The 17,988-nt window shown below is 44.5% G+C and overlaps 1 pseudogene across 1 annotated transcript; it reads left to right on the top strand.

The window, feature by feature from the left end:
• The first annotated feature begins 1,191 nt into the window (after nucleotides 1–1,191).
• Nucleotides 1,192–14,909, top strand: LOC147105088 (hyaluronidase-like; annotated as a pseudogene). The gene is made up of 4 exons (XR_015081676.1): nucleotides 1,192–1,281; nucleotides 7,358–8,342; nucleotides 11,512–11,601; nucleotides 13,854–14,909. The product of XR_015081676.1 is annotated as a hyaluronidase-like (transcript).
• Nucleotides 14,910–17,988: the final 3,079 nt, after the last annotated feature.

Here is a 17,988-nt window from a genome sequence, read left to right as displayed (position 1 = left end):
ACGGACAGGTAAAGACCCTCTGGTCCATCTAGCCTGCCCCACACAGGAATCATTTAAATATCAATTGAATGCTGCAATGAATGGACATTAATGTGTGTGGTCTGGATGGATGAACAAAGGTGAGCTGAATAGCATTCCTCATCCATAATTATCTTGTAATCTTCTGAATTATAAAGAAAAAGAAAGCCTTGCAGTTATATAGCACCTTTCATGACCACCGGACGTCCCAAAGCGCTTTACAGTCAACGAAGTACTTTTTGAAGTGGAATGTGGGAAAGTGGGAAACGCAGCAGCCAATTTGCGCACAGTAAGCTCCCACAAACAGCAATGTGATAATGACCGGATAATCTGTTTTTGTTATGTTGGTTGCTAGGATAGTTGGTGATCAGAGCTCACTGCTTGCATTAATTGCTGATTCTACCTGTGGTAGGCACGCAGGGCATGTTGGATAAACAATGTCATGTGTTGTCTGGCCGAGTCCACCCTTTGGGTGCGAGACACGACATCCTGTACTTCCAACAAACTTATAGAGTGGTTTCACACACTCTAAGGAGCATGGGTAAGGAGACCTACCATTTTGATTTATGAATCTGCTCTTCCAATTTGGAGTTCTTAGTTATAACAGGGATTTGAATTGCTGCCAATCGCTGCGTTTGAATCCAGTTTTAACTGACCCTTGCCGCATTGTCCTTTGCATAACAGAAGGATGCTACAACACGGGATACAGACTTGGGAGGGAGGGAAACTATTTTTTTTTTAATTACGTAAAAACAAACTTTTTTTCTTGATGTTGAAAGGTTTGTCTACTTCTGGTCACTCTTACCTTCCAAACCACTGGGAACATATTTGTTGGAATGTTGTGTTATCCGGAAAATTCCAGTAAAGCCTCAGGCGTGGATTCAATGAACTAATTTCCAGCTGCACAAACTTTACATCCTGTAAAATAAAACTCATCAAAAAACGTCAGGAAACTTTATAAACAATCCCTGAAGAAAAAAACATGTGGAATAATGTGGTGTAATCTTAGAAGCCTGATCTTTCGTAACAGCTGCGGCCAAATGCCACTAATGGTTAGCAGGTTTACAATCATACCACACATCTCAATTTAGCAGTTTCACACTCGTCATATTAAGTGATTCAACTTCCAATGAGGACTGACTCAAATCGGAATTATATAAGTGCGGTTACAACCTGACTGGTACTCAGAACAACCTGAAGCAGGTCAACTGATGGTTTCTGGAGGGAACTCCAAGTGGATATTTTGAAGATAGCCATTGAAAGGTAAATTTAATATTCAATCTGATGGTTTAGCTCTTTGCCTCTAATGGGCTGCTGTACTGCAGCCCCCAGTCTGCAATAAATGTCCTTTAATGTAGTGGCTGGGGCGGAATTTGGGGGAACTATGTTAGCACACATTATATGTTTTGAACTTGTCCGTGGGCCTATCTGTGTATCAATGCAAACATAAGCTGATCTGCAGCACGCACTGTCCGTGAGTCTATCTGTGTATCAATGCAAACATAAGCTGATCTGCAGCACGCACTGTCCGTGGGTCTATCTGTGTATTCTGGTGCACGGTTTAGGTATTCCATTTTCTGAGGTGAGAAGGCATTTGAAGCCCCACTGTTTAGGCTGCTCTTCGTCTGTTTGAATAGTGATTTTAGTCCGTTGTGTTTTGACTCACCGCAGTCAGAATAATTGTTTTGAGTTTGTTGTAGCTAAAAGATGTTTCTTGTATAGTATCTTGTGTCAGCTGTGGCTCAATGGCTCACTCGGCTCTGGGTCAGAAGGTTGTAAGTTCAAGTCCCACTCCAGGGACTTGAGCACGTTAATCTAGGCTGACACTCCCAGTGCTAGTGCTGAGGGAGAGCTGCACTGTCGGAGGTGCCGCCTTTCGGATGAGATGTTAAACCGAGGCCCCGTCTGCTCTCTCAGGTGGACGTAAAAGATCCCATGGCACTATTTTGAAGAAGAGCAGGGGAGTTATCTCTGGTGTCCTGGCCAATATCTATCCCTCAATCAATATAACAAAAACAGATTATCTGGTCATTATCACATTGCTGTTTATGGGAGCTTGCTATGCGCAAATTGGCTGCTGCGTTTCCTACATTACAACAGTGACTCCACTTCAAAAAGTACTTAATTGGCTGTAAAGCACTTCAGGACATCCTGAGGTTGTGAAAGGCGCTATATAAATGCAAGTCTTTCTTTTTACAGGATTTATATTTAAATTCAGTCACCAGGAATGTGTTTTCTTGATAAATATAAATGCTATCGATTATATTTATCACAGGTGTATTACGACCTTTGCAGGGCTATGAGGACAGGGCAGGGGTGTGGGACTAATTGGATCAGATCGCTCTTTCAAAGAGCCGGCACAGGCGCGATGGGCCGAATGGCCTCTTTCTGTGCTGTATGATTCTACTTTTTGATACTGCAGATATTGGTTTCAGACTGGTGCCTGCTTTGAAGAGTTATCCTGCTCTGTACCCAGGTAGAGTGGAGCTCTGTGCTTAAACCCAGAACAAAGCAACACTCAGGTTACATTTTTTGAACTTAATGCAGGACCATCCGTCCTGTCAGCTTTTACCAAACATTAAAATTGTGAGAATAATTTTCCATGTGTCGGCTGGGATCTTTTTAAAGTTGGAGAAGATTTGTTCACATTGGCTGCAGTTCTAATGCAGCTGGCGTGAAGGCCAAAGAGATGGGGCATTGCCTCCTCCAGCTGGTTTCATGCCATTTTGCAGACTTTAATGGACTGTCTGATCGCTGGCTACGCATCCCAGTTATACAGCCATTTATTATTTGATGTGATGCAAAATTGTACAGCATCAATGCAACAACTGTAGTATAATCAGCCCATCTGTTGCACCCACGCGTTCAGGCAAACAGAGAGTAAAACTTTATTTCCGTTTCTTCACTACCATGTAGCAGTAATGCTATTTAATGGGGATGGGGTTCATTTAATCTCTCTCACTGCAATGTTTTTCTGCAATCCAACAGGGAATTCAGGAGAAATTTCCATACCCAGAGATTGGTTAGACTGTGGAACTCGATACCACAAGGGGTAGTTGAGGCAACTAGCATAGATGCATTTAAGGGGCAGCTAGATAAAACATGAGGGAGAAAGGAATAGAAGGTTATGTTGATAGTGTTAGATGAAGCGGGTGGGAGGAGGCTCGTGTGAAGCATAAACACCAGGCTGGACCAGTTATTTATTTATTTTTTATTCGTTTATGGGATGTGGGAGTCGCTGGAAAGGCCAGCATTTATTGCCCATCCCTAATTGCCCTTGAGAAGGTGGTGGTGAGCCGCTTTCTTGAACCACTGGTGAAGATACTCCCACAGTGCTGTTAGGTAGGGAGTGCCAGGATTTTGACCCAGCGACGATGAAGGATCAGCGATATACTTCTAAGTCAGGATGGTATGTGACTAGGAGGGGAACTTGGAGGTGGTGGTGTTCCCATGCGCCTGCTGCCCTTGTCCTTCTAGGTGGAAGAGGTCGCTGGTTTGGGAGGTGCTGCCGAAGAAGCCTTGGTGAGCTGCTGCAAGGCATCTTATAGATGGTACACACAGCAGCCACGGTCCGCCGGTGTAATTCTATGCAACATTACCTTGGGTGGGGCTGGGGGAGGGGGGTGGGGGGCACACTTTCTATTTAATCCACTGCATCAATTCTGCCCAAGATATTTGAATGTAATAATTTGTGACGTACACATTCTCGGCCAGCTGTAACAGTGGTGGCAATGACCAAATGATGTGGTGCTGCACCTTGCCATGTTCTGCTACCCAGACTTTAACCCAGGCTCAGGTGTGTGCACTTGCTCAGTGCTGCACAATTTTCAGAGGAAACTGCAACCCTGGGCGGTATTACATAGCGGGTGCAAGTCAGGCAGTGTTATTCAACAGCACCTCGTTCAGTGCACATCATCGTCGTCAGAGCAACACTGCATAACCTGCCCGCCCATCGCAAATGACCAAAATGACCTCCCATACAATGAGGAACAGACCCTTACTTTTATTGCTGCATGTCAGCATCAGAGATACCCACCAATTTGAGGCTCTGCTCGCAACAGGAAGCCATGCTGATGATGGTAAGATCACATCTGGAGGGCAGGTCCATAATGAAATGCAGCAATAGGGATTTTGACCAGCCTAAGCGCTGATCAAAAGCACTGGCACCAGGAAAGTAAATAAAATCACCTGAATTCACATCGGTGCTTGGCTGGTGTTGACCTATTCCAGCATAGATATGTCCAGACAACCTAACCTGATACCAAATACCTATTATCAGGTTTCTTTAAATGGATGTGAAGTGGTAATATTTGCCATTATAGTGAGCTTTGTTTACTCAATGTCATTGCAGATTTTTAAGCAGTACAATTACCAATTTGCCTACCTGTTAAAACACACTGATGTAATGGAGGACAAGAAATAACTGGATCAGCATTTGATAGAGAGAAAGTTAGGTGGCAACATTTTTCACCTCTGCTTTATCAAAACATTTATTATCTGTAAAGAACATAGGAACATAAGATTTAGGAGCAGGATTAGTTCCACAGAGTTCAAAAATCTATCTACCTCAGCCTTGAATAGCCTCATGACTCAGCATCCACAGCCCTTTGTGGTAGAGAATTCCGAAATTACTTAAATTCAAAAGTTTAAATGGTCCCCATTTATTAGATAAAAATATATTCAGAATAGAAAGTACTTATGGCATCAACTTTCTGTTCTGTAATATAGCTTCACCTCCCAAGAAGGAGACAAATTAATGATGCCTTCATTCTCAGAAGTCCATATGGGATAGCTCATGTAACTGAGCTGAGCAAAAACTAAAATTCCTTCACTGGTCAGTGAAAAGCTAATCTCACAAGTCTAGCCAATGGCTACTATCTTTACCTTTGATGGTTCCACCCTTAGTCCTTCTTCATCCATTAAAGAGACCGCTGGAGGCCACTGACAGAAAGGTAAATAAAATTTTGTTTTTTATTAACACTAATGTGGAACCGGGAGGAGCAGGAGTGCGGGCAGGTGCCAGGCCAGGCTCACTCCCCTCTTTCTCGCTTCCCTCCCACTCCCAGGGTTTATCTGCAGGCAAGCTCTGTGTCGGGTTTTCCAGTGTTCCGGGCCAGCGAACTGCATCAGGATGCCTGAATGGCGTCCGCACCTCGCTGTTTAATGTTGATGAAGCCCGAGACCCAATTTGGAGCGACGTCTTCAAGCACACAGTCCAGGCATCCCGCCAAACTGGCACAGAAACAATCTCTTGGTCTTGCTCTCGCTATCTTCCCCGATCTCCTCCACTGCTAAAGCTGGATCTAAGAAGCTTGGTTTCCTGTTTCATGCCAAACAATTCTTTCCCTTCCGCAATTCTGAACTCTCAATAAAGTTCAAGTCTGGCCAAGATATGAACTTTGGGCCCATATCTGTGAAGGCTCTTCTAACATCTCTCTCACACTTGCACACAATTCTCCACACCAAATTTTTGAGCTGCACCCAGGCAATGCTATACACGCAAGGGCTAAAGACAAAACTCCAGTCTATCATGTCTGAAATCTCTAATGTTAAATTTAGAGAATGCAGGACTATAAAAGGTAGAAATTCCCATGGATGAAATTCACATATAAAGAATGAAAGAAGAAAGAACTTACATTAAGATAGCGTGTTTGGAATGTTTAACGCAAATGCATCAGCCAATTTGCACACAGCAAGTCCCACAAATAGCAAATAAATGCAAGTTCTTTCTTTGTCATAATGAATATTAATTAATATTGTGCCACTAGCTCCTGTTTCCATCTTGGTGGAAAACTTGAAATCCTTCCTATATAAACATATAAAAAAGAAAGACTTGCATTTATATAGCCCCTTTCACGACCTCGGGACTCCCCAAAATGCTTTACAGCAGATGAAGTACTTTTTGAAGTGCAGTCACTGTTGTAATATAAGGACTATTAACATGAGCTATTAATGCACTCATACTGAATTACAGGAAACTCTCGATTTACCGGCACCTAAATAACCAGAAATCTCTGTTAACCGGCAAAATTCAGGAGTAGGTTCAGGTAAGTTTTACTTCATATTAGTGGCCGTACCTGGATCTGTGGCTGTGTAACCGGGGTTCCTGCACCTGTTGCTAAGCAACAGGGACGCCTGGGGATCTTGTGGCAGGGGTTCCTGCACCTGTTGCTAAGCAACAGGGAAGCCTGGATTTGTTGCTGTGTACGGTGCTCTCGTACCTTTTACTATACCTCTCTGTAATCCGGACTTTTTGATAAACCGGCACCACGCCGGTCCCGTCAGTGCCAGATAAAAAAGAGTTTCCTGTACTGTGTGCTCTTTCTTCAACACAGGTGTTGAACCCATTTGGAGTACAAGCTGTGGCTCAGTTGGTAGCACCTTCACCTCTGAGTCAGGAGGTTGTGGGTTCTAAGTCCCACTCCAGGGACTTGAGCACAAACATCTAGGCTGACACTCCCAGTGCAGTGCTGAAGGAGTGCTGCACTGTCAGAGGTGCTGTCTTTCGAATGAGACATTAAACCGAGGCCCCGTCTGCTTTCTCAGGTGGACGTAAATGACCCCATGGCTCTATTTTGAAGAAGAGCAGGGGAGTTCTCCCTGGTGTTCTGACCAATATTTATCCCTCAATCAACATCTAAAACAGATTATCTGGTCATTATCACATTGCTGTTTGTGGGAGCTTGCTGTGCGCAAATTGACCGCTGCGTTTCCTACATTACCACAGTGACTACACTTCAAAAAGTACTTCATTGGCTGTAAAGCGCTTTGGGACATCCGGTGGTTGTGAAAGTCGCTGTATATATGCAAGTTGTCATGAATCTTATCATGACTCATGAAGTAACACTGGGCGGCCAGCTGGTGGCGCCGTCCAAGGAATATAAATACTTGGGCGTGGGCCCAGCTTGCTCAGGATGTTTCTGTAACCAGGAACTAGTGATGTAACTAGAAATCTCATGGTTTTGAAACAGTTGATTAAAGCCTTATTTTATACTGAAACCAAGTGCTCAGTAGTCTTTTTACATCACAAGTCTTTCTTTTTGACTAACACTTGCATAAAAATAGTGCACATAAGAATTTAGTATGAGCACATTAAATGTTCATATGTGTATTTTGCCAGTTAGAGTTTCTACCATTTAATCTCAAATACTAATCAGTCTCTAACTTAACCAACTGGTAGATTTACAAATTTATGTTGGTATATTTTACAAATCAGGCTGGGGGGGGGGGGAGGGAGTCACTTAAATGCTACACGTGACACTGGACTTAAATTTTAAGGAACGTTTTATGTATACATTTTCAAACATGACAACTTTTGTTTCCTCCTAATTTTTCTTAGTTGCTGCAAAAATATTGCCATGATGAACTCATTCAACCCTTTAAGACGTTTCAGCGGCTGCATTAACTGTTTGGTCATTTTTTGGCACCTCTCATTCGTTCCGGTTTGCTTCAGCCAGTCGCAAATGATAAAGGCTGCGCCTCCACTTAAACGGAGCTTTCCATTTCTTGCGATATGGAACGCGCCAACAGAGCTATGCACACGAAAATTCGGAGTGGCTTTCAACCTAACGTCCTTTCCAATGATATCCACCACACGGAGGAGTCCATTTCAGCAGGACATCAGAATATTCTTCAATCGGATGATAGGCTACTATCCTCACTATGATGAATTTACGGGTCAGGAATTCAATGGTGGCATCCCACAGCAGGCCAACATGGTTGAACACTTGCAAAAGGCTGAGCAGGATATTGATGAGTTAATACCATCCAACATGTCCAGTGGCTTAGCAGTTATTGACTGGGAAAATTGGAGGCCCCTCTGGGGTAGGAACTGGCATCACAAGTTTATCTACCTTCGCCAGTCCATTGAACTGGTTCAGCAGAGGGACCTTTCCTTAACATGGCAAAGTGCCGCTGTAATTGCCAAGTTTGAATTTGAAGAAGCTGCAAGAAACTTTCTAATAAAGTCTCTGCAGCTGGGCAAGAAATTAAGACCTAACCAATTATGGGGATACTACCTGTTCCCCAATTGTTACAACAATATGCACAGGAACAGACATAGAACATACACAGGGAAGTGTCCTCACCGCGCAATCTCACGGAACAATGAACTCCGCTGGCTATGGCAAGAAAGCACAGCACTTTACCCAAGTATTTATCTGCCCAAAGTATTCAGGTCTTCCGACAACGCAAAGCTGTTTGTGCGGAATCGCATCCAGGAGGCGATGAGGGTTGCGATGCTTTCCAAAGAGGAACATTCTCTCCCAGTCTATGCTTACACCAGAGTAGTCTATCGCTATTCCCTTTATGAAACTCTCTCTGAGGTAAGGAGAAGATAAACGGTGAACAATTCATCAAGTACTAACAACAAATCTGGAGGGCAACAATCTAAACGGGGCGGAATTTAAACTGGCGGGTCTACTGATTCGTAAATGTCCATTTTAAACGTCTGGTGTTCCTATCAGCTGCTGAGGAGCTATGCAAAACTAGCTGTTGAGGTAGTATGGTGGCTCACATACATTTTTTTAAAATTGCTGTTTGGTGCCACTGCCCAGCAGTACCAAATGGCAGTAGCATTTAGCAGTGACAGCAAAAAAGCAAAGGGCACCAGCTGGTGATTTACAGTGCCTCAGGTGGCAGCAGATGGCTAGCGCTAGCCCAAGGGCAGCAGCTTGTAGCTGGCAGTACCAAAGGACAGTAGCAAGTGGCTGGCACTGCCAAGAGGCTGCATCTTGTGTTTTACCGTGCACAGGGGCGACATCTGGTGCTTGACCATGCACAGGGGCAACATCTGGTGCTTGACAGTGCCAAGGGGTGACATCTGATGGTTGACAGTGCCCAGGGGTTGCACCTGGAGCTTGGCAGTGCCAAGGGGCGACATCTGGTGCTTGACAGTGCCAAGGGGCTGCATCTGGAGCCTGGCAGTGCCAAGGGGCTGCAGCTGCACTCTTTTGGGTCTATGTTGCAGGAGAAGGTTTTAATGTGATGAGCCACCCACGCTGGTATGTGCAATCATTTTGTTTCCACCTCTTCCCTCCCCGACCTCCCCATACCCCCAAAGAAACTGTTCACATCACCATACACGTGACTGTGGTTGGAGGTTTCAGTTTCAATGTTGGCTGACTGCACTCAGCTACTGATATTATTTGATGAATTACGCCAGTCAGTTGGCAAATATTATTCTTGTGTGGAAACACTTAAAGACTTCAACCACAGTTACCATTTCCAACATAACCTGATCCTTAGTTCAGAGAACCGTATCACTGGGCTATGTTTTTTCCAAGTCAGTATTGTCAACTTTTTTCCATGTGAGATCATCAATGGGCCATTTTTCACTGTCAACTGGAAAAGACCAAACAAAACCAGGTACAAGAAAAAGCCACTTGATCCATCAAAGCTAATCCCACTGCAGTAGCACACGAACTCATTCCTTCCATAGTTGAACAACTGTTTTAGTCCATATTACCTATTGTGGCAGGTTTATTCCAAACATTTATCACTCTGAGTAAAGAATTTTTTTTTCTCGTATCTGTTTTATGTCTACAGTTGTATTTCCATTGATGACCTCTATCCCTAATTTCCTGGCTTATTTTGAAGGAATACTGAGCACTTACCTTATTTACGCCATTTAATATTTTTAGATATTTTGATGAGGGTCCACCCTTTGATTGTCCTCTTCCTGAACTTTAAGGCTTGAACTTCTTGAATTGTTCCTTGCGGTTTATCTGCTTTACACTTTACACAAACCAGTCTGTTTCTTTTCTCTGTACCCTTTCCAATGCAGGCACAGTGCAGGTCTTTTATAACAGACTAATTGTTGGAGCCTCGTCTTATTTGGAATTATCGACTGTGGAGTTGGGAAGATCGAGGGAGCTCTGAATTAAGAGTCATGGCCAGACATGACATGTGTCAACAGTTTGCGGAGCAGGCTCGAAGGGCCAAATGGCCTACTCCTGCTCCTATTTCTTACGTTTAGACAAACCAGTAGTCCTGTCGAGAGAAACCAACTGCGCAAGCATTGCATGTGGCATGGCAATCAGAACGCAACACAGTATTCTAAGACCATTCTAATTATAGTCTTGTATTCTATTAATATGCCTATATATATATCTTAGTATTCTATTAGTGTTTTCAAAATGTGTTACCACATTATCTGCATATTAAAAACAATGAGCCCTCTATTACTCCCAGATCCCTTTCTAAGTCCCCTGTGATAACTCGGTCGCATTCATTCATACCACTTTTAATCTATGGGCATTACTTTTCACTTATTGATGTTAAACCTCACGTATCATTTCTCTACCCCATTACATAAACAGATTCTTTAAAGTTATCACTTGCCAACATAAAGTGCTGTGTCCGCGGGGGCACAGAATGCTTGAGCCTGGAGGAGGTGCTGTGCAAATGTGGTGGAAAGGACCCAACGCCAGCTCCCCTTCATTTCCCTGCAGGTATGCTGGGAAGACGCCCCAGTGCAAGGGTCTACCAGCCCCACTCAGGTCAAAGGATCGGAGCAAGGCAGGCAGCACAGCAATGGAGGACCCAAAAAGGCAAGCAGCCTTTTTTCAGGCCCTCCGTCAATCTTCAGGACTGGGGCCCGTCTGGATGTTGTTTTCGGTACAATAGCCAGAAGGCCTCACAGTTTGGTGGCCCTTACCATTGCTTCAGGCCTGACAGCGGTGGCCGCGCAAAGTCAGGCCTGTGATAATGACCTGAATCCAGAAATACAGGCGGGTTCAAGTCATATCAGGCAGAGCATACCTCAGATGAATTCCGCCTGATTAGCACCTACGCGAAAGGGGACGATAATCGGTCCCTCCAGTCTCCTCCTGTTCTCCTTCAACCTGCAAGCTTTTAAAATCTAATTGTGATATCATTTAACCACTCTTTCTTGATTGACCTTATTCTCTTTCCTCTTCTTTTTCAACGTTGGTTGCATTGTTCAAAGGGCCTCACTCCTTCACCCAAGTTTCTCAATTAAGAAAACTTAACTTGCGATATAACAAATACAAACAGGTTTTTTCTCTCTATAGAAGTGTTCCATGTGGAAATACTAGAAAATTGTCCCAACCTATGGGAGTGCAAGAGCTCAAAAAGTTGAGAATTTGCCTCACAACCAGCAAGGTGGTCAGTTTGATGGTCAGACCAGCCAGATGAAATTAATGAGTTCTCAGTTGGGTCACTCTGTGGAAGGCAAGCATTCTACTCTGCTGGGGGCAGGGAGAAGATGATAAGAGGGAAAACTGGAATGAGCCACCATTCCCAACTTGAATTTTGCTTCCCAACACTGAAAGGGAGCCATATGTAGCCCAGACCTACACATTCACCTCCTGGAGGGGAACATTAGACGCTGTGCATTTCTGTTGGGGAGGAAAAAAAACCACATAAAACTCATTTGTTTTAATATACATAGTCCAGAATCAGTTGGGACACAGTAAAGAGTTATTGACCTTTTCATTTTAAGAACTAATTTTTTTAAATAATTCTCCTCAGGCAGACCTTGTAAGTACAATTGGTGAAAGTGCATCTCTTGGAGCAGCTGGGATCGTTGTGTGGGAAAGCTCAAATGCAACTCGAAAAAAAGTAAGATTTTCTTTCAGCTGTTCATTTTTCAGGATCCAAATTGCCAATTGTGTTTAGGAGAATAGCCGCAGTTGCCTCATTTTATGTAGTCGTGCTGCCGTGAACGGGATTTTCCCATGATAATCACTTATTACCTGGAAATAGTCGCCCAAACTCTGGAAGAAGCGATCCGTCGCTGCATCACAACACTGGTTGAGGAAGTCTGAAAATTGTACGGTAGTCATGGAGAGATAGCTTATCGAGTCTGCGCCGGCTCCTTCAAAGAGCAATCCAGTTAGTCCCACTCCCCCGCTCTTTCCCCATATCCCTGCAATTCCTTCTCCTTCAAGTATTTATCCAAATCCCTTTTGAAGGCTACTATTGAATCTGTATCCACCGCCCTATCAGGCAGCGCATTCCAAATCCTAACCACTCGTTGCGTAAAAAAGTTTCTCCTCATGTCGCCTCTGGTTCTTTTGCCAATCATCTTAAATCTGTGCCCTCTGGTTATTGACCCTTCAGCCATTGGAAACAGTTTCTCTTTATTTACTCAACTAAACCGTTCATGAGTTTAAACACCTCTATCAAAGCTACTCTTAGCCTTCTCTGCTCCAAGGAGAACAACCCCAGCTTCTCCAGTCTGTTCACGTAACTGAAGTCTCTCATCCCTGGAACCATTCTAGTAAATCTCTTCTGCACCGCCAAAGTCTTCACGTCCTTCCTAAAGTGTGGTGCCCATAACTGGACACATATTCCATAGGTTTAGGTGTTTTATATACATCTAAACGCAATTTCAACATTCGGTCTTTGCAAGGTTCACTGGGGGAGCTTTTACAATCTAAGCCACAAGATGGAAGCTTTAATGGCAGCACTGTGTGTCCTCTCAGGAGAAGCAAGAATTGCTGAGACAGAAGAGCACTGATGGCAGCTGCTGTACCTTAGTCCTTCTGACCAAAGGAGGGAACACAGCAGAAAGAGACAGCAAAGACAGGCAGGCCAACATAAAAGAGAAGCACATCAGAAATTCTTTTTAAAGCTAAATACATCTCCAATTTCTGATAACATTAGCATTATGCAAACCAGCCCAAATAAACCTTCATCATAAAAAGTGTATAAATATCTGGTTAGCAATGAGATGAAAGGTTATTGGGATAATTAAATCCTGCATAAAACATGATGGTTTCCATACTAATGACACCAAAGAAATGTCATCTACGTAAAGAGTCAATGGGTAGAGTGAGAGAATGGACAGATAACTTGGAGTTTTGCACTTGATTACGTTTAACACCACGTTATTTCTTGGGGCGTACTTCAACAAGAGAGACATGCCATATGTACTGGATTTTATGGTTATTAGAATTAGAACTCGGTCCCCTTTGACTGGCTTTTTATTATAATGTATTTGCTTGCTTCCTTCCGTGGCTTAGGTGCCTCTCCTGCCTGAAATACCATACCTCAAGTGAAAGGGTGGTCCAGTGGTCTATTCCCTGGTCTATGCTGCAAACAATCAACTGCTTGGGGGAGTGCGAGCATGGTCCAAGGTGGCTCCTGCTTTTCAATCCCATGCTAAATGGAAGTGTCATGCGGGGATTTTGAGGGTGCAAACCCACGGTTTACCCATCAACGCTACAGTACTTTGGAGCTCTGGTGAGCTGTGCCACTGTGTCCCCTTCCCCATCAGGATTGATTGCTCCTTTTTGTGTCGGCCATGGCTCAGTGGGTAGTGCTCTCTCCTCTGAGTCAGAAGGTTGTGGGTTTAAGTCCCTCTCCAGAGACTTGAGCACAAAAATCTAGGCTGACACTCCAGTGCAGTGCTGAGAGAGCGCTGCACTGTCGGAGGTGCCGTCTTTCGAATAAGACATTAAACCGAGGCCCCGTCTGCCCTCTCAGGTGGATGTAAAAGGTCCCATGGCACTATTTCAAAGAAGAGCAGGGGAGTTATCCCCGGTGTCCTGGCCAATATTTATCACTTAAGAAACAGATTATCTGGTCATTATCACATGGCTGCTGTGGGAGCTTGCTGTGCACAAATTGGCTGCCGCGTTTCCTACATTACAACAGTGACTACACTTCAAAAAGTACTTCATTGGCTGTGAAGCGCGTTGGGACGCCCTGAGGTCGTGAAAGGTGCAAGTCTTTCTTTTTTCGTTTTAATTCGGTTGTTGAAGCGTAACCTGTAATCGGGAGCATAATCACCGCCAAGTCAGATTGCCTGCCACAGTTTTGTAACCTTCACCGCGGCGAAACTCACCGCTCTTAATTCTCTTTCGCAGCACACCTGCACAACGCTGCAGAGTCTGGTTGACGACGTCCTGGATCGTTACGTCTTGAACGTGACACTCGCCGCGAGGCTGTGCAGCAGGGCGCTGTGTCAGAACAAGGGCAGGTGCCTACGAAAGAACTGGGACTCCAGCGACTACCTGCACTTGAACCCAGACAACTTCAAGATACGCAGAAAAGAAAGTGGGCGCCTTGCAGCAATGGGCCAGGCGTCCCTCGGGGACTTGCAGCACATGGCCGAGAAGTTCACCTGTCAGTGCTACGTTGGAAAAAGCTGTGGCTCTCACTGGCCCGTTCCCCGACACAACCCCATAGAGCTGAATCTCGATTAAACCTGTAATACATTCCTTAAGAAACGTGCTTCAGCTAGAATTATTAGGGCATGAGGTCTTCAGATTTCATGTTAAATTTGGAGAAAAGGATTTTTTTTTCACCAAACATGCTATGAACTAGATTTTTTTTAAAAAGATTACATGAGACGTCCCAGTTGGTAAATCGAGTGTGATACTAGAGCCACAATTCACCAGAAAGATCCCCAGTTCAATCCCCAGTCCATGCTGATTCAGCTAAGGTCAGGTGTGGCCCTCACCGCCAATTGACCTCAGTGCCCCTGAGTCAGGGAGGGGGAGGTCAGCTTGTCCAGTAACCTCCGCTGGTAAACGTGTATATGTGAATGTAGGACAAGGACAGGATTACACTCCTGTTCACCCTGGAAAAGTATTTGGGCATTTTTGCGTATGCAGTTAAACTGAAGGGCTGGGGCGGGGGGGGAAACATTTTAAATACTTTTTTCTGGTGCTTGCTTCATTTCAATATCATTGCCCAGTAATGAGATTAGAAGCGACTTTTCACATAATCCTTTGTGTCATTCCGACTGACGGGCAGGAAGCAAAATGGAAGCCAATCCCTTCATTCCTGCACTTCCTTGAATTCTGAGGCAATCACAATAATAATAAAAACAGACTTTGTTTACAATGATTATTTTTTCATTGTGATAAATGTTGACGGTATGACTCATTTTATTCGTTTAGTTCCAAACTGAAATGCTATTTTACATGATAGAAATTACCTTTCTTTCATGATTAACCCTAAAATGTCATGCTCTAAAATGATATTTAAATCAGGTATGTATTTTTGTACCAGGTGAAATGATGTCAAATTGGTTTAGCTCCAGTGGTTTATTGTTAAATTTGTTGTATTGAATATTTAAGCACCACCACTAACAACTGTCACCCCACCCCACATTTACATTAGGGATTGTAGGCCAGTGAATAGCTCAATAGAGCTCTGAGGCACTAACATACTTTAGAAAGCATTTGTTATAACCTTCGTCACTGCAGTTTTGGCCACACTCATTCTTCCACTCCACCAATGTTCACCGTCACAATATATTTCTCGCCTAGTCCATCAGCTCCCTGAATCTACAGACACTTTCTCACTCGCCAAACTGCATCTCGATCTCTGTTGTCACCATCTCTTTGCTTCACCTTTTGCCTACATACAGCCACTGCACTCCAAAAAGTAACTCATTGTGTGAAGGGCTTTGAGACGTTCCAATGATGTGATAAGTTACTATGTAAATGCAAATATTATTCTTTCCCTTAATCCCCCTTCATATTCTCTCACGTTGTCTCGTGTTTTCCTTTATGCTGAAACTGCTTAGCTCTGTATGGCACCAATGCACCCATCCCGGGAGACACATATTGTACTGTCTGTTAACCACTTCCAAAAGTACTCATCTATTTGCACTTCCCACATCTTTTGGTATACACATGATAGATAGCAGATGCATGAGTTGAGTGGCCAACATCCATCTGCCACTAGTTCTCGGTTGGGATGTTAGGGTGGCATGCCATGCTGTGGTGTGGGGCTCCATCTCAGGGAGATAGCTGGCTGTGTTTCAAGTGCGCATTCTCTCAAACAGTCCTGGAACTGCACTGATAACAATGATAACAATCCTGGGCAAGTTTTGGGTGGAGAAGCTGTCCCCTTACCAGAGGTAGGATGCCACATGGCAGTGAACAGCTCCTACAAGGTAATCCATGGGGAAAACATCCGGAATAACAATCTAAATTGAAGGTAAAACTCCTGCTAGACCAATGGCATAATGGTTAGTATGCTCAGATAGTCAAGTCCCTACCCTGTACCTGCTAATCAAATCCACCCAATCCCATTCACAAGTTTGAGCAGCTCCCAGTTAAGGCTCGTGGGACTGGCACATCTCTTCCTGAGGGAATGGAAAGCCTCCACAAGCCGTCTCACCCCCTGCTGCGGGACTACAATCTGGGCCATTGGCATCGATTTGGTGGCGAGGTCCACAGCTCTCTTGCCCACCCTGCCAAGCTGAAAGGAGATAAGTGGGAGTGAGAGCCTGTGATGCAGGGTTACAGCCAGGTAGATTGGAGAGCTGGTCAGGCCCATTCCGTCGGCATCCACAGTGTCTTCCAGTTACTGTCATTGCTTGCACACTTGCCCCTCTTTCTGAAATAACAATATTTTATCCTCAGTTACTATGTCTCTGCACAAAGTATTAACTAATACCATTAAGGGTTCATTATTTAATTTATTTTTATTTATATATGAAGAATTTTATATTTAATGGTGCATATTATAAAGGATATTTTTATGCAAAACTGCAGATTTCTGGGAAAACAATGTTTGATTTGCAGTTTGTCATATTGCAAATAAAATATTTGTCAAATAGTTTACAAGTACTTTTATATTATTGTTCCCCTCCCTTTCAAAAGGGAATTGGATAAATACTTGAAGGGGAGAATTTGCAGGGCTATGGGGAAAGAACGGGGGAGTGGGACTAATCTTTCAAAGAGCCGGCACAGGCACAATGGGCCAAATGGCCTCCTTCTGTGCTGTATCATTCCATGACATGAGTTCCCCCGCTCCCTATTTGCTTAGGTTTAGTAAAACCTGTTTCAGTACTAGGCTGATCATCATTATCATTCCTCATGAGAAGGGCAGATCACATGCCAGACTGCTGAACGATGAATTGGATTCCAAACCGGGAACCAAAGATCACGTCAGATGCAGCAACCCATTCAGTCGAATCAAGATCAGGTACAGGAGAGTTAAACAGGAGCTCAGTCCTGGAAAATATACCAGCCTAAGCAGCATCGCTTTCTCCCCTCTCCATACACAATGCCGTTCCCCTTGTTCATCGGTTTCCACTACCCTTGCCAACCAGTGTTGTCCAATGCAACATGTCCATAAGAAGAGGTCAAAGTGAGACCCCACTAACTGCAAACCAGGCCTGTGGTGTCAATAAAGCGAAAGCTCGTGGAAACCATGGTGACTGAATATCTATTGCAACATCTTTTGGAGGGGGGAAGCAAAGTTTGTAACAGTGCATGCATTTCACACAGAGGTGCATAATCGTACATTTTAAAATAAAAGTGGCAAAAGAGTGCAAAGTGAGTTGAGAGAGCAGGTGCCCATCCTGCTGCCGAACTCCCACCACTGCTGCTCCTGTGCGGACACAATAGGCGAGCAAGAGGAGCTTGGAACGGATTCTCCTACCCATTTCCCCCGCCCACCTTCCTCAGGAATAGGAGCAGGTTTTATCTTCCTCACTGTAGTGCAGCTGAGATCAGGGCCTGAGCAGCACAGGGATCTCAAACCTGTGCTCTCCCCCACTGCTGTGGCACCACACTTTGATGCTCCAACACACTGGCCTAGAAATTGGTTTGTACCGGCCTAAACTGGACAGAGAGAGCAATCCCTGCACTGGAACGGGTAGGCCCAAGGCCCACCCGATATTGGGCCTCGGGTCTCATTTACATCAGACCGGCGAACTGCGGACGCCTGATGGGCATCGCCGGGCAGCTCACCGGTGAAGGCCATTTGAATTTTGAGCCTCTGCATTAGCAGCAGCGGCCCTCAAATAGATCTTGGAGGGGGGAGAGTGGAACCGGGAGCAAGGAAGAAGACCGGGAGAGTGGCAAGCGACCGGGAGCGGGTGGGCGCGGTGATTGGCAGCGGCCCAGGGCTTTAATGTAGGGCCAGAAGGGGCACTACTGCACCTCCCGGCTCCACATCCAGTTAAGTATTTTTTGGTGGCAGCCTGCAAAGGACCGCCTGTTAGGCCACATGAAGAGAGACTGGATAGGCTATGGT

Source organism: Somniosus microcephalus, chromosome 18, assembly GCF_052327205.1.
Source record: "Somniosus microcephalus isolate GS21.2 chromosome 18, FLI_Smic_1.0, whole genome shotgun sequence".
Classification (NCBI taxonomy): Eukaryota; Metazoa; Chordata; class Chondrichthyes; order Squaliformes; family Somniosidae; genus Somniosus; species Somniosus microcephalus.
This window is presented reverse-complemented; position numbering and strand designations above follow the sequence as displayed.